The sequence below is a fragment of the Paroedura picta genome, chromosome 5 (assembly GCF_049243985.1).
Source record: "Paroedura picta isolate Pp20150507F chromosome 5, Ppicta_v3.0, whole genome shotgun sequence".
Classification (NCBI taxonomy): domain Eukaryota; kingdom Metazoa; phylum Chordata; class Lepidosauria; order Squamata; family Gekkonidae; genus Paroedura; species Paroedura picta.
This window is the reverse complement of record NC_135373.1, coordinates 78,682,355-78,705,596: the sequence shown is the minus strand read 5'-3', so window position 1 is coordinate 78,705,596 and position 23,242 is coordinate 78,682,355.

Sequence of the window (23,242 nt, the reverse complement as noted above, 5' to 3'; positions counted from 1 at the left end):
GGTTACAAATTGAAATCGCTACAGTTTTGCCATTATGCACAACATTGTTGACAATCTGCAACACTGCTGAAACCGATCCACAAAAAGCGCTTCGTTGTAGCGCTTTCAGGGAAATCCCAAAAAGTGGTTTCACCCTCCGGAAAGCGCTACACTCCTGCAACCAATCTGCAACACTAGCGGGAAAGTTCTGTGCATTACCATTGTTGCGGTTTCTGCAAAGTCCCTACCCCTGGCTCTCTCCTCTGATCTTCCAGCGAAGCGATTGCCATTTTTTTTTCTCCGAGCGAGCGTTTACCCAGTGAGGCTTCCCCGGCTGCAGTCCCTCTGTTTAAAGTCACCAAGCACAAGCATCACAGAGGCCCATTTGCTGGTTTATTTTCACTTTATTTTTCACACTGTTTTCGGCCGAAAATCGCGCCCATGAGGGGGGGGATTTTTTTTCCACTCGGAGGAGCATGGCAACGATGAAACGGCAGCTCAAACATCACCTGCTAGCTGGATGGGTCTCTCCGTTGCAACGAATCAACGCATATTCGTTGCAACGGGTGTGTGTTTTTTTTAAACCTTCCTTAAAGGGAAAGGGGCTGTTTAGGAGCATGATAACGGCCGCCCATTGGCTGCTTGACGGCCAGGGGCGGAACACAGCTCAGCAATAGCGCTTCCTTTCTAGCGATTTTTGCCGAGACCGGAACCCTGTGGGAAACGATAGAAACACAACTGGATTCCACTACAAAGGCAGGTATGCGTTACGCCGAATTCCACTATTTAAAATGGAGATTTTTTGTTCAGCAAACAATTTGCAACATGGATCCTGGTGCGGAATGGCCCTTACTTTGATTTGTGCCTCATGTTGTCAGACTTCTAACTCACCTTCTCACCAATCCTAAGGTGATTTGCCACAGTTTAATGGGAAGTCAGCACATCTATCCACATTCAAAGCCAACCATCCAGGGTTACAAATTCCCAGAATTAAAACTGATCTCCAAACTACAGAGATCATTTTCTTCAGAGGAAAGAACAGCTGAGGGCAGATTCTATGGAAGAATGTAAATCCAGGGGTGTGTGGCTTAAGATGGCGTCCTGAGGGGATTGCAGAGCAATCTCTCTGAAGCCTGACAGGGGTTAATTGCAGAAGCAATTAGCAGAAAAGAGGAGGGGTACGTAAACCCCACCTCACCTTTCTACCCAGGAAGCTCTAGGGAATTCTTGGGGCCGTCTCCAATCCTTTAGGGAGTATATCTCCCTGGATTATAAGCTGTCAGCGTTTCGGGCCAAGAGGACGCCAGCCATATTCTGGACTTTTCTTTCCTTTCTTTCTTTTCTTCTTTCAAGAATCTACTTTGACCCTCTACTACGATTTACTGCAAACGAATGCTGTGAACTGAGGGGAGGACATCTGCTAAATTCCAAGATATCAAGACATCAATCAACGCACAGAGATGCAAGTATTTCTCTGTTTCTCCGTTTCTCCTTTTCCCCCCGTTTCTGGCTCTGCTTGAAGCCACCTCGATATGAGGCAGGCTAATTCTCTTCCCTAAGCAGAAGAAGGACTTAAATCAACTCAAACTAATTAGTAATAGCTCTTACTGCATTTGTTTTGGTTTTCGGAGATAAGAGATAAGAGCCGTGGATGGGAAGATCTCACGAGAATTTTGTTCCAGTACAAGACATTGCTTTACTGACTTCAATACGTCACTTGGCAGCGTCAATATGTCGGAGATCAAAACAGACTGTTGCTTTCGTTAGGACTCTGTAGGACCTCTACTGGTTATTTGCAAAATTGCCTAAGACTAACAAATTTCCAAGCCTAAAACATGTCTATGCTAAAAAGAATTGCTCATCTAATAGAGAAACAAACTCAAGATCTGAAAGCATTTACAGATGGCTTGCTTAAAAATATGCTCAAGGAGATCAAAGGCGGCAAGGAAGAAGTCTCTAACAGGAATGATGAATCAATAACAGTGGCTGATGATAGCTCTAAACAAGGTGGAAAATTACCAGCACAAGAGAAATTTGAAACTATGGAGATGGAAAAGGGGATGTCGGAGCTTTGCAGCCTAGATAAGGACACCCTTCCTAAATTAGACATACAGCCACTCCAAAGCAACAGTACACAAGAACCAATCAAAAGATATATGGATCTGCTGTGAAAGTAATCGATTTAAAGGAGCTTCTTGGGAAAAAAAACTGTACTGATATTGGAGCCCAGGAGGTACAACTGCTTCAAGATTCACCGATGTATACTCCGAGGGAAAGACTACAACTGCACTTTCTAAGCCAAAGTCCAACTGGACAGAACATAAGTCAATGGGAACAACAAGATGCAACAAGCCTCGATATGAGACCCCCTTAAGAAGTCTGGGGAACGGAAATGAGAAACAGTGGTTGAAATTCTTTACCTCCTTTTCCTTTTTTCTGTAGCCACATAGGCAATATAACTAGTTAAGAAGTTAATCTGGGGTCTAAGATCTTCTAAGTAAGCTGAATCCGTATTATTAAATCTAACTTCATAGTGTCTCCCAGCCCAAAATTAAACCTTAATTAAAAGGAGACACCTAATGGAATGGGTTTAAGAATAACAGATGGACTATACTTTACTGTTCATTGTAAGTCTATACTATCATGTAAGTGTGGGGTCTTAGATTTCCTATGTTAGCTGAATTTGAATTATTTAACATATCTCTGTAGTGACTCTCAGCTTAAACTTAAAGCATAACTAAAAGGAGGCACCTAATTGAGGAAGTGTAAATGTAACTAACGAAGACTTTATTTTACTATTATTTTACTATTTTTGTATTAACAGCTTATATTTATATAACTTATACTTATCTAACAACTCAAATATTTTTCCTCTGTACAACTAAGTAACTAATGAAGACTCTATTTTACCATTTTTTGTATTAATAACTTACACTTATATAACTTAACAACCTTAACAACCTATATATATATATTTTTCTTTCCGTACAACTAAGTAGGCTTTTTTTTTCTTTTTTCTTTTCCCTAGTGGAAATGTGGATGGCTCTAAGACTGCGTTAAGTATAAATTGTTTATGACTGCTAAAATTGTTAAAAACTATGCAAACAAATGTTGAAATGATGGTAACAAAGTAGGCTTCTCTTTTTAAATGTGGTGGAAACGTGAAAAAGTTTATAAGCTTTGGGTAAAAGTCCATAATATTGTAGCCATGTGGAGTCTTATATTCTTAAATGAAGAGAAGAGGCTTTTCAAGAACAATGGGGCCCTTATCTGATTTACCTAAGAAAATAAGTTAAAAGGGGATTGAAACGGGGTATCAAGTGTATCAAACGAAGAGCATAATCTTTTTCTTTCTGTATCAATAATGTAGATTACTTGCATTGTACTATCTTTAATCTTGGAAAATAAAATAAAAAACTTTGAATAATTAAAAAAAGAATGTAAATCCAGCAATAAATAAATAACACTATAAACAAATAAAAAGTCAGCATTGACAATTGGCAGTTTTACCACAGTGATCTCTGAAATTCCTAGAATTTTGTGCAACAGCACTTCCTGCTCTAAAACTAGAAGCAAACTCATGGCCTTACCAGTGCCTCCCACCCTGCCCCCCTGCAGTTAGCTCCTGATACATCATGGAATAGTGGCCAAAGCATGACTGTTTGGGATGCCCTTGTTACTGATAATAGAGAAGTTCATCAGGCTTTAAAGAATCACAACAACAACAAAGAATGGCAAAATCAAAATAGATTATCTTGCCTGCATTGTAATGGCTCTCCCGGTTTGCTGTATTTGGAAGAACTGAACCCAGCTTCTGAACATGGACAGCTTTACTTTGTAGGCTCAGCAGCCAAAGGAAACTCACCATGGCCCTGGTACCATTGGGTCCTGCTGATGCAGGCACCCCCACTGCTGCCATCCACAAAGTCAAAAAAGCAGCTGTCAGAACTGTTGCTTCAAAAGCACATGGTCGCCAATCAGCTGGCATGGCTTTTTAAATTCCTTGTCAGGGACTGTAAGGCAGAGTAAGCACATGCTAAATGACAGGAAGTCCTGGAGGATGATAGTGGACAGGAAGTCCTGGAGGATCATTGTCCATGGGGTCAATTATGGGTCAGACACGACTTCACAACTAACTATAACAAAGCACATGCTGCCAGACATCCAAAGTTCACAAACTATCCCTCTGTTCATTGCTGAGCACATGGTCAACCTCTGAGAATGCTCCAAACCTGAAAATCTCTCCTGGCTAGTGAGGAAAAACTGAGAAAGATCAGACTTCAGCATGGATCTTAAGTAGCCCTGGAGCATCCTAGCCCCACCTCTTCAGGCTGCCCAATCTGACACAGTGAACCAGTCCCAGTTGCAGCCAGTTCCACCTCCAAGAGACTGTGGGCAGAACTACCACCTTCTTCACCTTGCCTCCTGATCCACAAAGATGACAATTTGGTAGGTCAAAGCATTGCTTCCAGTCATAGTTATGTTTGATTCTCTACTAACAGCCAGTTTTGCTTAATAATTCCTCCTGCTGTCATCTTTATTGTTACAATAAAATTGCAGGGGGCTTATGTGCCTTCTCTGTGGTTTCCATAGTGTTATATGTAAGACCACATCCTAAAAATTGAAATGGTGTTGGCAAACTTCTGTACCAGGGAATAGCTTTATTTTGTGTTCCACTAGAATTCAAAGTGAGCATCAGCTTGGCCCAGTTAAGAACAGTGTGGGGAGGGGGTTTACACACATCAGTAGCACCTTGAAGTGTGCATGGAGAGTTGCTGATGGTTGACTGCCTTATTCAATGCATGACCAGGATTCGAACAGACTGAGATTTAATTTTTGCAGTCATAAATTGACTTTGGATACCAACAATACATGTAGACAGAGAAAGTAATTTGAAAAGCTCATATGTGAACAGATCAAAAGCATCCCCAGTGTGTATTTGCTGACAAAAGCTTCTATCCACACCATTCACTGTATTTTGTACTCAAGAACGAGTTTTCATAAATAAAAAGCCCTTAGTCCATGGACTATAATTAATTTAGTAATGGGCACCAGTCCAGATTCTGAAATCATATGACGATGGACACAGATGTTTCAAAATTAGACCACAGTGTTCGGCTAAAGGCTCAAGATGCTATTTTTGATCACTCTCAATCTTTTGGAACCACTTGAAAAATTCAGTTACTGTATGACATTTTCCAGATTTTTAGCAAATATTTTAATAGACTTTGCTTCACTGATAAGTTTTGCCAAATCCCATGCAATAAATAATTGGGATGTTTTCAAAAATTAATTATTGCTCATGAATTTATTGGCCAATGTACACTAAAATTAAAGCTGGTGCAATATTATTTTCTTCTCACTTGACTGCTAAACTGCCAACAAACAATAATCTTGAAGGAAACAGCCAGCTTGGTGTAGTGGTTAGGAGTGCAGACTTGATTCTTCAAGGCCCATCTGGCAAGCCAGGTTTGAATCTGCGCTCCCCCACATACAGCCAGCTGGGTGACCTTGGGCTCATCACGGCACTGATAAAACTGTTCTGATTGAGCAGTGATATCAGGGCTCTCTCAGCCTCACCCACCCCACAAGGTGTCTGTTGTGGGGAGAGGAATGGGAAGGCGATTGTAAGCCGTTTTGAGACTTCTTCGGGTAGAGAAATGCAGCATATAAAAACCAACTCTTCTTCTTCTCTACGCACCAGCCACCATCATTCCCATGCGTCACGAACCACAAATGAGGAGCGCATATCCCACCAACCATTCAGCCTGCAAAAGAATGCCAAACCCCAAACATGAACATTCAGGCCCATTCCGCACCAAGACCAATGTTGCCAATTGGTTCCTGCAAGCGGAAATGCTATTTTTTAAAGTGCTATTCAGCGTTATGCATACCTTCCTTTGTAGTGGAATCCAGTAGCTTTTCAGTCATTATACAGGAAGCATTTTTTTCTGTGTTTTGTCCCACCCCTGGCCGTCAATCAAACAAGCAGCCAATGGGCGGCCGTTATCATGCTCCCCAAAAGCCCCTTTCCCTTTAAGCACAGTTAAAAAAAAAAAAAGAAAAACACACGTTGCAACGAATATGCCTTGATTCATTGATTCCTTGATTCCTCCTTATGTAGAGACTCATCTAGCTGGCAGCTGGCATGTGAGCTGCCGATTCATCGTTACCATGCTCTCCCGAGTGAAAAAAAAATCCCCCCCGTGCACAGGCGCGATTTTTGGCCGAAAATAAAGGGAATTTGCAAACAGGGCTGTGTTGTGCTTGGTGACTTGAGGGGAGCTTTAAAGCAGCTCTGTGGAGGGACTGTAGCCGGAGAAGCCTCGCTGGGTGAATGAAGGCTCACCGGTTCGTTGCTTTCTGCTTGCTCCGAGAAAAAAAATGGCGATCGCTTCGCCGGAAGTTCGGACGAGATAGCCAGGGGGAGGGACTTGGCTGGAACTGCAACAATGCTAATGCACAGATCTTTTTCGCTACTATTGCAGATTGTTTGCAAGAGTGTAGCGCTTTTCAGAGGGTGAATCCACTTTTCTGGATTCCCCTTTAAGCGCTACAACGAATTGCTTTTTGCGGATCGGTTTCAGGATTGTGTTCAATATCGTGTATAACTGCGTTTACAATTTGGAAGCCTTTTGCAACACTGAAATCATGCGGAATGGACCTCAGAGTCCTGGCCGAATGCTCGATGATCCTGAGGTGGGCAACATGGACTCCTCAGTTGGCAGGGAGGCAGGTGGAAGTCCCCAATCCCACATGCAAGCATGGTAGTGGATGACAGCTGTTGAATAGGTCTGGCATGTCAATGATGCCAAAGACACCCTAAAACTGTCCTGGGTGTAAACTGCATGGAGCTTTTATTCCAACCCCGGATCGATTCAGTCCCTGCCCTCTACACAGAATGCAATTTCCATTTGGATTTTGGACGATTTTAATTTTCCTTCTGCAGCAAGAAGGATTGATCCGGAGTGACCCTACCTTTATTGTGCGATATCTCAGACTGCTTTTAATCCTGAATATCCAGCTTAGGAAAGGATTGGGAAAGAAAGCTCCATGGTAGAGAACCTCTGATAGGTTATACCTGGTCATGTGACACACTTGCCTTAAAGGTAAAGGTAAAGGTAAAGGTATCCCCTGTGCAAGCACCGAGTCATGTCTGACCCTTGGGGTGACGCCCTCCAGCGTTTTCATGGCAGACTCAATACGGGGTGGTTTGCCAGTGCCTTCCCCAGTCATGACCGTTTACCCCCCAGCAAGCTGGGTACTCATTTTACCGACCTCGGAAGGATGGAAGGCTGAGTCGACCTTGAGCCGGCTGCTGGGATTGAACTCCCAGCCTTATGGGCAAAGTTTTCAGACGGCTGCCTTACCACTCTGCGCCACAAGAGGCTCCTTGCCTTAAAGGAGAAGCCCCGAATTTCTCTCAACTTCTGTTGGTCCTGGATTTTTCCTCCCTCCTCTGCCTTTTTCGATCCTCTCCCCCACCCCTCCAAGAAAAGAAAGAGGCTCCCTGCCTGGCTCCTCTCCCCCCCCCCTTCAAGAAAAGAAAGAAAGAGGATTGGCTCCCCCCCACCTTCTGAGCCTCCCTAACCACGTGCAGAAGACTTTCCTGTTTCAATGGGGAAGGGGGGGGGGAGAGAGGAAGACCCGAGTTCAAAGTGATCTGAATTCAACAGGATTGACAATGGAATAAAGAAAGTAAGTGCAGACTCTGCCCTGGACTTGGATATACTAAGGTTCCACAAGTTCACTGGGAAATCTTCTGGAGCTGGCCTCATCCCTGGGGTGAGGAGTATGAAGCACTGCATTTGGAAATAGGATAATGAGTCCGCCATGCTGTTGTCAGCACCTGGAATATACTTGGCAGTATCTTCAAGGCCCATAAATACCAGCCTGTGCACGACACACTCGGAGCGAGAAGACTGTTTGTTAACCACCCAAACCACTGCCTGGTTGTTTCTTGCCTGATTAAGTGCTTACTATTGGGATTAGCACATGTCAGTGCTAAACAATTCATTAGCCTTGACTGAACTAAATGGTCGATCAGCACTTTCATTGTTTAAAAGGGGATTGTATATATTTAGGTGATTAACACTAATTAGCAGTGTAAGTCCTAAACAGTATTTTAATACTAATCTAAGGTGACCAGATTGCCCCACTTTTGGAGGGTCATCTGGGGCACCTGGTAAATTGTACTTATGTTGCAAGTAAAAATATATATATTACAATACTTTTTTTGCGTTCTGTGAGTTCTATGAACATTTTTGGTGCTCCATATAGACTAAAATTTTAATCAAGAACCCCCCTGGTCAATGATGTCCCACTTTACCAATATTAAAGTATGGTCACCTTATACTAATCAGGATTTTTGACCTGATCATAGCAGTCTGACCTGGACAAAAGGTTGCACAAAAAGAGCTGTAAGTATTATATTGGTCAAATAGCTGTAGCTAAGGTTTTAGTCAAGAGTGGGTCTAGCATGCGACCCAGTGCACATGAGACTCTAGCTCACCCCATTTAAGATTTTTTCCAGAAGACATATTTTCAATTTGGGACATTAAATATTCCATTAAAGAAAAGAAAATAAATAAACAGAAAAATGAGTGTTGGCTAATGCCCATTAAACAGGTTTTATTCACGTTTCAGCTGTAATTATTCCCTTCAGTCTTTCCTGGCCAAGATTCTACTTGATAGAGGGTAGTTTTAGCAAGTTTAAGATCCTCCAAATACTGTCCTGAAAAAGAAATTTGAAATTCCCCTCCCTGCTTTGCGTGATGGCTGCCATTCCAAAAGTGAGGAAGGGTCTTTCTTGCTAGTCCTCCTCCTTCCTGCCGTTGCCCTTCACCCATATTTCTGAAAGACCCACCACTCCTCAGAAGTGACTTGCAGGAGGAGGAAGTTGATAGAAATCCTTTGTATGAACTTACTCTGTTCACATATGTATTAGATTCAACCCTGTGAAAAATAATATGTATTTTAATCATAGTCTACATTTTCAAATCAGAAATTTAAAGAGAACAATTTTTTTAAAATCTCTTTCAAAGGCGGTGGTCTATTATGTTTCTGTAAACAAAGTGCAATATATAGCCTTTGAAAGATGGGGTGGCAGAACCTATGTGGTATAAATACTGCTGACATTGTTTGGCCAAAAAAGCTCTGGAATGTTCTGCCACCATACTAACCTCATTATGGGAGAGGACAGAATGCAGAATGATGTTCAGAAAAGGTTTACATGCTTACATATGAAAAGGCAAAACTGAAACTGGGATTTTTCCTCTGGAACAGCAGAGCTAAGAAGATTGACAGCAGTAGATCCTGCCATTCAAACACTCAGTGTTCATTTTCCTGGAACTGTCTGCAGATTCATCTGTGGAAACAGGTTAATCCTTCCCCTCCCAAGAGTTACCCTTCCTATGAAGCTCTACAATTATGCAAATGCATTGTGATACACACCATTTATGCCAGTGTGGTCTTACTAAAATCAATGGGACTGCTCTGGACTAAATCAGGCTTGAATAATTGCAGTAGGCAGTAAAAATATTCTTTACTGCCGTGGAAGGAGTTAATTGTAGGACAGTTCAGAGGATGATTAATATCCCCAGAAAGAAGCAGCTGGGCTAGTTTTGCTAGCACATATTAATTAAGGCAGTGAGATGGTATAGTGACACTTTTCTTTGATAGAGGCCAAAGGCTACTTTGTATTCTGACAGAAATAGCCACCTTCTACTTTATCTCCAATATAATAAACTTCCCTTGTTACACCATTGCCTCCTGAAACCATTGTCATAATCCCAATGTAGTAGGAAATAACATCATAAATAGAGTTGGAACTCAATGGCATTTTGCTCCACAGGGTTTTTACGGCTTTTGAGAGTTTTATCCAAGCTAACAAGGAAAATCAGAAAAGGGGATTCAATAAAAGAAGTCAGTAATGAGAGGCGCTATGAAAACTGGGGCAGTATTGTTTCAGTTTCCAGCCTAATAAATCATATTAATTAAAAGAGAGATGTTCAATCTTCTGTTAGTTTCAAGCCTACATTTTTCTAGTACAACAACCTTTAGAATGAAGAAAAGATAAATTGAGAAGCCAGGCTAGAAAAAGTAAGTGAGGAAAAGAATAGGGCAAATCCTAATCACACAGGGTTACTAACAATTCCATAAATCATCTTATCTAGTCTGACCTCAGTGGCATCACCTGCAGAAATATCGGCCTGATCTGCATTCACATTCCTTTGCTGGAAACAGTAGGGCAAGAATGAGTTGGGTGAAAAAGAATTCATTATCCTTCCCACATGAGTATCTGAGAATTGCTTACAAAGTGCTTAGAGGATATTGCACCTGTCTGTCCCTCTTTCCTCAAAATTGCTTTTTCCTTTGTTCCACTACACTGAGCTTGAGATGTTTTGCAAAAGGTCTCACTTAATGTGAAGCAAAACATCTGCTCCTCTATGATCCTTTTCCAGTGATCATAAATGGATATCAGTGAACTCTTCCTAGTCTTTATTCATCATAGGTAACCAACAGATGTTTTGAAACTTTAATGTTTTTTTTTTAAAATTCACAATAACTGTCTATAAACCAATCTACAAACCAATCAGGGATGTGGAATGGCATAATATTGCCAGATCTCAGAAGCTAAGCAGGGGTGGTACTTGGATGGGAGACCACCAAGGAAGACTTTGCAGAGGAAGGCAATGGCAAACCACCTTTGCTTAATCACTTGCCTTGAAAGCCCTATGGAGTCACCGTAAGTTTGCTATGGCTTGATATAATTTTACACACATAAATCTAAATGCTAATAACATATACTAATTTGATCATTATTAGGGATGAGCATGAACCAAAAAATTCCGGTTTAGTTTTGGGCTTGGGGCTTTAAAGGTTTAAAAGGTCCACCTATCAGCTGTTTAACTGGGAAGCAGCCATCTAAACCCACCAGCAGACAGGCAGACCTGCCAAGTTATTAGGTTTAAATGGCTGTTAAATGGACATCTGCCTGGCCTTGACCATGGTCAGGGCTTTTTTGGCCCTGGCTCCAGCCTGGTGGAATGAGCTCCCTAAAGAGCTACGGGCTCTGTCGGATTTGTCAGCTTTCTACAGGGCCTGTAAGACGGTGCTCTTCTGCCAGGCTTATGGTTGAGGCCATGGTGGGTCCCGGAATTACTGTCAGCAGTCCTCTTAGTAATGGCTAAATCAGGACCCTCGCTCCCAATGAGAGAGTGCTCTTGGTCCCTAGTTGGACAGAGGAAGAGTGTGGTGGGTTAGAACTCTCTATCACCATCTTTTAATGTTTATTTTTTTAAAGTTTAATGTTTTAAGGGTTTTTTATGGGGTTATATTGGTTTTTATTGTTTTATTGTAAACCACCTCGAGTTCGATTGTAGAGCAGCTGTATATAAATATGAAAATAAAATAAATAAATGTTGAGGGTACTGGCAGGTAGGACTGGGTAGGAAACTGGCTGGGCCCAGGTTGCTTGTCATCTGAAGGACTGGACTGGCCCTGATGCTCAATCAGATCCCCGGTGGCAAGGGAGTGTGTGTGTGTGTATGCTTCACCCAGGTAGTGTACTTGGGTTGGCTACAGCCTCTGGAGTGCCCTCCAGTGACCACACAGGAGGTGCAGCAGGTGCGGGCATGACATATTAATCTCTGGCTCAAACTTAAATATGCATGCACAGGAGAAAAGATGAAGTAATTAGGAAACTTTGCCCTGTGTACATGCTCAAAATCAGATTTTACTGATGTTCCCTAGGAAAATCACTGGTAACATGCAAGATTGGATTCTAAATTTGGGATTGTGGCACCAAGAAGAGGAACATGCTTTACACACACCATGCAACACATATGTAAGTACACCTGGGCAGGTTTATGATGGACACAAATCCCAGGGCTGGTTTATGATAGATAACAACCACCTATCTCTGTTCACTATGGTAAAAAATCAAAGAAGATAAACACACTAAAAATAGCACTAATCATTGTTTTAAACTCTTGACCAATTTTAACAATGGGAAATGACCTATAAGCAATTAAAAAGATGCCCAAGATCTATAATCCAGCAGTTCCTAAGGAGCAAGGAAATAACATTTGATCTTGTCCATAACAATTCCAAATGCCTTACATACAACTTTGCTACAAATTGTCTTTTTCCCCCTCATTTTCAAACAGCAGGAATAGTCTATTTCAGTTGTGGGCCTTTCTGGACTGTTTAGTTTCACTGAACATCAAGCAATATTCTGCAGTGGTGAACATGGAAGTCATCAGCAAGAGTAATAATTACCCAAATGAGAGTACTCCTATTACTTCCTTCTTGTCCTCAGCTGAGCCCAAAGGTTTGTGTGTTGCAGAATAACCTGGCTTGATCTCCTTTAGTTGGAATCTATCTAAGAACTGTGAGTCATCCAGATCATCAGATGATGAATAGGGGAATCTTTGCAAATTCTGGATAGAAGCTTCTTTGAACTGAATAAGACAGGCACATCTCAACTTAGAGAGTAGAATTTTTTTTGTTATAGTTACACTATTAAGACTTGCATCAAAACTGAACAAGTTCTGTACAGAGGACAAATTAAATCCTCATTATGAACAGTCTTTTACAATCCCAACTGCTTCTCCATAGTGTAAAAGCCAAGAGGTGTACCAATTTCAATATTGTTATATTTAGAAACAGTCTCCATACATGAACTTGTGTTCAGGTAAGTATCTTTGCCCCCCTTCAAGGATCGCTGCCTTGTTGTGGCAAGGGGGCTTGCGTAGTTCAGTGAAGCTATGAGCTATGCCGTGCAGGGCCACCCAAGACGGACAGGTCATAGCTGAGAGCTCTGACAAAAGGTGATCCACTGGAGAAGGAAATGGCAAACCACTCCAGTATCTTTGCCATGAAAACTCTATGGACAGTTCCAATAGGCATAACGATATGACGCTGGAAGATGAGCCCCTCAGGTCGGAAGGTGTCCAATATGCTACTGGGGATGAGCAGACGGCTAGTACGAGTAGCGCCAGAATGAATGAAGCGGCTGGGCCAAAGCCGAAAGGACGCTCAGTTGTGGAAGTAACTGGTGGCGAAAAGACAGTCCGATGCTGTAAAGATTTTTATTCCATAGGAACCTGGAACGTCAGATCCATGAATCAAGGCAAGCTGGACGTGGTTAAACAAGAAATGAGAAGACTGAACATCGACATTTTAGGAATCAGTGAACTAAAATGGACAGGAATGGGTGAATTTAATTCAGATGACCATCAGGTATACTACTGTGGACAAGAATCTCGCAGAAGAAATGGAGTAGCATTCATAATCAATAAGAGAGTAGGAAAAGCAGTCTTGGGATACAATCCCCAAAATGACAGAATGATCTCAGTTCGAATCCAAGGCAAACCATTCAACATCACAGTGATCCAGGTCTACGCCCCAACCACTGCTGCTGAAGAGGATGAAGTTGATCAGTTCTATGAAGCCCTACAACACCTTCTAGAAGCAACGCCCAAAAATGATGTGCTTATCATCATGGGGGATTGGAATGCTAAAGTAGGAAGCCAAAAGATAACCGGGATAACAGGCAAGTTTGGCCTTGGAGTACAAAATGAAGCAGGGCACAGGCTGGTAGAATTTTGTCAAGAGAATACAATGGTCATAGCAAACACTCTTTTCCAGCAACCCAAGAGACGACTCTACACATGGACATCACCAGACGGTCAACACAGAAATCAGATTGACTATGTGCTCTGCAGCCAAAGATGGAAAAGTTCTATCCAGTCAATAAAAACAAGACCAGGAGCTGATTGTGGTTCAGATCATGAGCTTCTTGTTGCAAAATTTAGGCTTAAATTGAAGAAAGTAGGGAAAAGCACTAGGCCACTCAGGTATGAACTAAATCATATCCCTGACGAATACACAGTGGAGGTGACAAATAGATTTAAGGAATTAGATCTGATAGACAGAGTGCCTGAAGAACTATGGACGGAGGTTCGCAACATTGTACAAGAGGTAGCAACTAAAACCATCCCAAAGAAAAAGAAATGCAAGAAATCAAAATGGCTGTCTGAGGAAGCTTTACAAATAGCTAAGGAGAGAAGGGAAGGCAAGGGAGAAAGAGAAAGATACACCCAATTGAATGCAGAATTCCAGAGAAAAGCTAGAAGAGATAAGAATGCCTTCTTAAATGAACAGTGCAAACAAATAGAAGAAAACAATAGAATGGGGAGGACCAGAGATCTTTTCAAGAAAATTGGAGATATGAAGAGAACGTTTCATGCAAAGATGGGTATGATAAGGGACCAAAATGGTAGGGACCTCACAGAAGCAGAAGAGATCAAACAAAGGTGGCAGAATTATACAGAAGAACTATACAAGAGCGAGCTTAACATCCCTGATGACCACAATGGGGTAGTTACTGACCTGGAGCCAGACATCCTGGAATGTGAAGTCAAATGGGCCTTAGGAAGTCTGAGCAACAATAAAGCTAGTGGTAGTGACAGCATTCCAGTTGAACTATTCAAAATCTTAAAGGACGATGCAGTAAAAGTGCTACACTCAATATGCCAGCAAATTTGGAAAACTCAACAATGGCCACATGATTGGAAAAGGTCAGTTTACATTCCAATCCCAAAGAAGGGCAATGCCAAAGAATGTTCAAACTACCGCACCATCGCACTAATTTCTCATGCTAGCAAAGTTATGCTCAAAATCCTACAAGCTAGGCTCCAGCAATATGTGGACCGAGAACTTCCAGAAGTACAGGCAGGATTTCAAAGAGGCAGAGGAACTAGAGATCAAATTGCCAACGTACGCTGGATCATGGAGAAAGCTAGGGAGTACCAGAAGAACGTCTACTTCTGCTTCATTGACTATGCTAAAGCCTTTGATTGTGTGGAGCACAACAAATTGTGGCAAGTTCTTAAAGAGATGGGAATACCAGAGCATCTTATTTGTCTCTTGAGAAATTTATATGCAGGTCAAGAAGCAACAGTGAGAACTGAACATGGAATCACTGACTGGTTCAAAATTGAGAAAGGAGTTTGGCAAGGCTGTATACTGTCGCCTTGCCTATTTAACTTGTATGCAGAGCACATCATGAGAAATGCGGGATTAGAGGAGTCACAAATTGGGATCAAGATTGCAGGGAGAAATATCAACAACCTCAGATATGCAGATGATACCACTCTAATGGCAGAAAGTGAAGAGGAACTAAAGAGCCTGTTGATGCGGGTGAAGGAAGAGAGTGCAAAAGTTGGCTTGAAACTCAACATCAAGAAAACAAAGATCATGGCATCCGGCCCTCTCAATTCCTGGCAAATAGAAGGGGAAGAAATGGAGATAGTGACAGATTTTATTTTCCTGGGCTCCAAGATCACTGCAGATGGGGACTGCAGCAAAGAAATTAAAAGACGCTTGCTCCTGGGGAGGAAAGCTATGGCAAATCTAGACAGCATCCTAAAAAGCAGAGACATCACCCTGCCAACAAAAGTGCGTTTAGTCAAGGCTATGGTCTTCCCAGTTGCAATGTATGGCTGCGAAAGTTGGACCATAAGGAAGGCCGAGCGTCAAAGAATTGAGGCTTTTGAACTCTGGTGCTGGAGAAGACTCTTGCGAGTCCCTTGGACTGCAAGGCGAACAAACCAGTCAGTCCTAGAGGAGATCAGCCCTGACTGCTCCTTAGAAGGCCAGATCCTGAAGATGAAACTCAAATATTTTGGCCACCTCATGAGAAGGAAGGACTCCCTGGAGAAGAGCCTAATGCTGGGAGAGATCGAGGGCAAAAGAAGAAGGGGACGACAGAGAATGAGGTGGATGGATGGAGTCACTGAAGCAGTAGGTGCAAACTTAAATGGACTCCGGGGAATGGTAGAGGACAGGAAGGCCTGGAGGATCATTGTCCATGGGGTCGCGATGGGTCGGACACGACTTCGCACATAACAACAACAAGTATCTTTGCACTCATTCATTTGCAACTGGAGACAAGCTTGTGCAGTATCTCTTGCCTGTACATATGTAAAATGTGTTGTCAGTGGCTGAACAAAATGCCACAATAATATATGTGATGTCAAAGAGCAAAACAACTAACTGCAGGAACAATAATACTTTTCAAATTCCTAACAGTAACATTATTCACTTACAGTCTTCTGGGAAAACTTTTTAAAAATGTTCAGTAGCCTCAAATAGGTGCCAGACTTTTCCTTCCATACAGCATGTATGTACAAAACCCTTCATGAGTGTGTGAATCTCTGATACATCTTTATTTTTTTTTGGTTGCCTCAGCCAGTCATGCTGTGAAAACAATGAACTTAATAAATGTAATTTAAGTTAAAAGGACAGAAAAATGCTTGGCAAACAAATTACAGTAGAAAGATAGCCTTGTAAAATCTCATTCTGTGAAACTACAAAATATCTATTGATATTTTAAACTACACAGTGATGTACTCTTTCCTCACAAATTGCTGCTTTGAGATACAGATCAAACTGCAGACAATTGGACTGCTGTTGAAGTACAATAATGTGAAGTTACAAAGAGATGGTGTTCTCTGTGCAGGTGAACATCTTTCCTGTGCCAGTAGTACAAATTTGTTTCACAAGCATTTCTTATGCCATGCTATTGGGGGTGGGGGAGGATGTGGGGATGAAATTTCTGACATTTCCTTTTAGTGCCTGAAGCAGCCTCAAAGACTCAGCCATGTAAATTTATCACCCTTCCAATCATGAGAATTAAGTTTTAGATTTCCCTTACCTGAAAGGTGCTCTGCTGGATCAGACAAGTGCTCTATCCAGCCCAGCATCTCATCTCATACAGAAACAAATCGACTGTCCTAGCAGGCCAACAAGAAGAACACAAGGGCCAAGGCTCCCTACACAGTCCACAGAGGGCCTTCTAAGGTAGCTTTCATCTGGAGTTAGGTAAGGGTGATAGGTCTTTTCCTGTAGTGGTGTCTGGGGGTCTGTATTTGGCTAATCCAATTAGCCAAAATTAGTGTCCTGCCAATTCCAAGTAGAATTGGACTTCTGTGAACATTAAAATTGTTCACACCCTTAGGAACCCCAGCCCAGAACACAAAGTGTAGTCTGGCCGTAAGAATCAGCATCACAATTTGATGCAAGGCATAACAGACAGCATTTTTACCAGAGGGATGGTTTCAAATTCATCCCCAGCATACAGATGAAACTTTTTTAAAAAGAAAGAAACAAAAGAGGACAGTTTTGGAGATGTAATTGTTCTTCCAAGCTTTTGGCTACTTAGGACCCATGGGTTGTTCTTAGTGCCTTTTAACTGAAGTGGACAGTTAGCTTTCAAATGGCCTTTTTCAGGTGCTAATTACTAAAGCCTAGTGATGAGTGAAGGTTTCTCCAGGTTTGAATAAATTCAGTGTGTAGCATGGCATCTTCTATAATGTTATATCTGCTCTGTTTCTGTACAAGATATGGCAGTTCTTCATGTATGCCATGCATGCTATCTGTAAAAGCCTTCAAATTACAAATAATAATCACCATGGCAAAATGTTCACTCTAAAATGCTTTCACCATTTCAGTAATCATGTAAGTCCAGTCATTTTATGGCATCTACAGTGGAAATAATATCTACTGCAAGTAGAAATAATAAAGATTAACTCTGTATCAGCGTGGTTTAGTAGATTAAGTGTTGAAGTTAGAACAGAAAGTCCTGCCTGTGCCACAGATTTGACATGTTGGTGCCACACAGCCTAAATTTCCCTTTTGTAACATAGGAATAATATCAAACACATAAACTAGATGAGTAGGAGCATGCATGCTCACAATAGGAGAGTCAACATGTTATAGTGGTTAAAAGCAGCACCCTCTAATCTGGAGAGCTGGGTTTGATTCCATACTCCTCCACATGCAGCTAGCTAGGTGACCTTGAGAGATCTGCAGTTCTTTCAGACCTGTTCACACAGAGCTGTTCTCTTAGAGCTCTCAGCCACACCTACCTCACGGGGTGTCTGTTGTGAGGAGAGGAAGGGAAAGGTCTTCTTGGTAAGCCTCTTTGGGACACCAGGTAGTGAAAAGTGGGATATAAAAACCCAACTCTTCTTCTTCTCTTAATACTGTGAAACAGTTGAAAATTACAGTGTCAGAATATGCTTAAATATATATAAATATAAAAGACTAATAACTGAGCAATATATCCAGGAATAATTCCTACTATCTTTGAAATGAAAAGAAACACTATTATACCCTTTTTAAAGGCAAGAAATGCATTTCACCAACTTCAGTAACTCCATGTCCTAAGGGAATAATTTCTTTTACCATGTTCTTACTGATTCTGTGCATAGCAATGGAATACATAACATTTCACTATTCAAATGTGATTTGATAGGTTTATGAAAAAGGATCATTAAGCCCTCATTTCAATCATATTGCCCAATTTGAATTTGGATATTAAAACCCATGTTTCATGTGCAGCTCTATCCCACATGTGATTACTTGAAAAGTCCTTACTCCCATAGAAATATACATTGGATTGAAGACCTTCATGTAGTGTATCCTCAGAGACCACAGCACCAGTCTATAGCTTTTGACTGTTCTATGCTCTAACCCAGCTTTCTTCAACATTTTTACTATTGAGACACTCTTGAAACAATCTTCAGGCTTCAAGAAACCCCAGGAGCAGTACGATTGAGCAGAATATGGTGGAAAGCATAACTGTGTACACACCCACCTGGGGCCTCTTCCTTTCCCTCCACTTCCAGGCCCCTCATTGGTCATTTTGGGAGGTGGGGAGGGAGATTAAGCCCAATATGGAAAGGATGAGAGACTTGGGAATGTTCAGCCTGTCACTTAGAGGAGGGCAGGGAACGGTTCCTGTTGGCAGCAGAGGATAGGACTAGCAGTAATGTAGTTTATAGCCATTACTGTACAGGTTGGATATCAATAACTTTTTTCCCAGTAGTTCAGCAGTGGAGTCAGCTGCCTAAAGAGGTGGTGAGCTCCCCCCCCCCCCCATTGGCAGCCTGTAAGCAGTGTCTGGACAAATACATATAATGGATGTTTTAGGCTGACCATCTATTGAGCAGGGGGTTAGACTAAATGGCCTATATGGCCACTTCCAACTCTATGATTCTTCCGTTTACACCATGAAAAATACTCAGCAATTGTACTGAGGTGGGAGGTGGAGGCAGAGTGTTTGTGCCCACTCTTATTCTATTTCTTCTTTGCTGCAGCTTAAACAGAAACGATACCTTATCTTCACAGTGTCAAAAGAAATTTCTTTTATCTAGCATTCAAGATCTTTGGCTTGATCCTGGCATGTTAGCATGATGGTGGGCATCAACATTGGTTCAGAAACAAACAAGGTATAACAAATCATATTGCCTTTTTCTGTTTTGGAGGAAGACGAACTTCACAAGGTCAGTGTACAGAACAAGATCATATTGCTATAAGTGAAATAAAGTGAAGTGAGATCTCTGAAGAGTGATTTTTTTATTTTTCTTCTGGAGATGAGTTCCATCTCTCAAGCAAGTCTTTAACCCCAGAGCAGTGTCTTTATACTTGCTTGTAAAGAGCATTGTACACAGCTGGTGATATATAAATAACAAAATTAATAATACCATGCAAAGGAGGTATTTTTTTGCCTAAAAGTTTTTCTTTGAAGAATAGCAACATGAAATAGAGTAAGAACTCCAAAACCTTTTTAAAAAATCTGCAAGGTAAATGTTGCCCTAAGAGCAGAGTTGAATATTTTTTGTGGCAAAGAAATTATCAAATCTATGTCAAGGAAAATAAAAGGTGTGTTCATAATAAATCATGCAGCTATGTCTATACTGGATCTGCACAGTATTCCAATAAAGTATTCCAGCTACCACATCATAGGTTTTTGTATTTTAGAACATTTCACTATATAGCCAGCGAAACAGAAAGAAATCAGCTTGCAATATAGGAAGGTGCAGCTGCCTTTGTTGCAGAAGCTTGGACACACTAACGCTGCAGTCCTAAACATATTTATTAGTATACATTGAACTCCATAGGACTTTCCCCCAAGTAAACATGCTTGGGGAAGATTACACTTTTATACAATTTTCCCACCCTGGCCTTATCTTTTGGGGGTTTCTGTCACACCTGTCAATTATTAGATCACAGTAGACTAATAAAGTTATAATGATCTGTTACCAGGTTCTGCTGGCTCCTCTGAAATTCATCTTTGTTTTATTTTTAAAAGCTGAGCATTTACCCCAGGAGTCACTGCGAGCACCTTTGGAATTATCTCTCAGAGCAGTGAACACAACCACAAAATGGTTGTTACTTGGAGGTGGAACTAACCATAAAATGGTTGATGCAGGAAGCTGAAGTGCATGGGTGAAGAGGGTAAAACCAACAGTGTGGTGGCAGTAATGCTGAAACAGCATGATTTTAATCTGCACAGCTAAACAGATCTTCACTGGCCAATTACTGGGCAAGAGCTCCCTGTGGCCCTACCCACTTTATAAAAACATTTGGTGAACATCAGGAAGGGTCTTAGCAAGCACTATGGTACCTGTGGGTGCCACACTGGGGATTCCTCTCATAGCCCTTTTCATCAATGATGCTTTTTAAAGTTGAGAATTCAGTGGTACTAATGGACTGTGGCAGTAATTGAATGAGCCTCCGGGAAGGGCGGTATATAAACAAACAAACAAATAAATAAATGAGGCAGAAACATATTTGATGCAGCATTACTGTGCAGCCAGGGTTGGAACTCTACCAGGCTCTGTAAAATATGCATGTATGGAAGTCAGTCACACTGCGCTCTATGGTTAGGCAGGAATATAATGAAGTAACCTGCCAAACAGCTCAACCTGCCAGACAGCTCAACAAACAGATGAACAATGTTGTGTCTGTAGACCTGCCGAGTACTGAGCATGAGGCCTGAGGCAGGATCATAATCCCGAATATGCAATTGTCCAATGCAAGGTCAGATCCCATCTCCTGGATCCAGTCAATTTAAAATGAAATTGACCAATAGTGCATGCTGGCAGGAAGATCCTTTTGTTCATTCAGGCATATAAATTGTGGGTTGTGTGGGTTTCTCAGTTCAGTTATAGTTCTCCTGTACTTTAGAGCTGGGGTCAATAAATAGCTGAAATGAACTCCCAGTGTCCTGGTCTCTGAACCCATGGATTTAGCAGACAATTCATCAAAAAATTGACTTTCTGTTCTTGCCTGGTAAACTAGACATAAGCCCAAATGCTGATTATTCATGCATCCCTAATGGAATCAGTAGCTGGGGATCTACAGGCTTATGAGTTTTCACCTATCCTGTTCACCACCACAAATTATATGTCTTGAATTCTATTTTCCCCCATCTCATAATCCACAAACCCACTGAGGACAGAGATCCACTTAATGTGTGATTAATTATTGAACCCACATGGAACACTTGGGCTATAAATCTCAATCAATCAATCAATCAATCAATCAATCAATCAATCAGCAATCTGACTATCCAGCCGGCCCATAAAACCACAAGTAGAGAACCACAGACATGTTGCAGGGGATTGTGCTTACATGTGATCTGCTTAAAAATAGCATTTTGAATACAAGATAACCTGAAGGATAGGTAAGAATATCAAGGATGTCAAAATAATACCTTATACTTAAGAGATAAACTGATTAGAATTATGTATGATAAATATTTTGCATGAGTATGTACATCTAACCCAAACCTTTGCAGAAAATAACTGCTAATGATTTATGATAAGAGCTCAAAAGGTTCTTCCTGTCAGTATCTGGTCAGAGGTAATGAAAGCACCTGTCTGCACATAATAAATGGGCAATTAATACATATACTTGGATTAAGTGAAAACAGGTTCCAGATGACTATACCAGTGGTTCACAAACCTGGAAGCAAGATGAAAACTATTCCCTGACAAAATGTCATATTTTTCTTCAGATAAGATTCCAACCCAAAATGTTATGTGACTATCATTTATAAAGGTATCCCCTGTGCAAGCACCGAGTCATGTCTGACCATTGGGGTGACACCCTATAGCGTTTTCATGGCAGACTCAATACAGGGTGGTTTGCCAGTGCCTTCCCCAGTCATTACCGTTTACCCCCCAGCAGCAAGCTGGGTACTCAAGGCTGAGTCAACCTTGAGCCGGTTGCTGGGATCGAACTCCCAGCCTCATGGGCAGAGGTTCAGACAGCATTTCTGCCGCTTACCACTCTGCACCACAAGAGGCTCTCAATCATTTATATCAGTGGTCCCCAACCCGCGGGCTGCGGCCCGGTGCCGGGCCGCAAAGGCCTTGGTGCCGGGCCGCAGCTCCCTCTCCCCGCACCCCCCCCGAAGCGAGAAGCTCGCCAGGCTGCGAGCAAATCAGCCGCCGAAGCGGCCGATTAGCTCGCGGCCTGGCAAGCTTCTTGTTTCGGGAGGGGGGGGAGAGAAGCTTGCCGAGCTGCAAGCTAATCGGCCGCTTTGGCGGCCGATTTTCTGGCGGCCCAGAGGGCCCGGGAAAGGGAGCTGCGGCCGCCGGCATGGCGGCAGCGCAAACGCTCATGTGCAGACTGCTGCGCACGCGCATTTGCACCCCTGCTGGGCACAAACACACATGCGCGGCACTCCGCGCGTGCGCGTTTGCGCTGGGGCTGCTGCGTGTGCGCAGGGCTCCGGGCTGCCCTCTCCCGCCTCTCAGGAGCAGCAGTCCGCGGCAACCAGAAGATTGCAGACCACTGATTTATATGATGCCTTTAACCTGAAACATGCATTACTCTTCTCCCCAACCTTCTTGCTGCCATTGTCTCCTCTTTCCTCATCCACTCTTAACTCTCTTTATTTCGTTATGCTGGTTTTTTAAAAGTTCTTATTGTACAGGCTTACTAAGTGACTCCATAATACTGAATGTGATATCTCAGTCAACAGAGTTTTGGTTTGTTTGCTTTTCTATTTTGAAAAAGTTTAACCATCCCTGTTTATAAGAATTGATTTTCTTACACCTCTACTTTCTATACCTGGCTCCATTGTGCAAATTTTTTGAGCCTACTCTGGGACCAAGTTCAGAATTACATACATGATAATAGTAAGATCAAAGACTTTCTGCTATTGGGTGTCAACTTTAAAACACCAAAAATACAGTTAATTAACAGGTTTTCTGTACCTTCTCCTCAAAACATTTTTTATATTAACCCCATACTTAAATTCCCCTTTCTGCTTTGTTGCTCATAAGTAAATTTATTCACATTCATCCTTTGTAGCATCTTCTTAAAATAAAATTGGAGCTTTGTGTTCTTCTTCAGTTTCATTCACGAATGTGGTAATAAAAGTTTTGCTTAAGAGTGC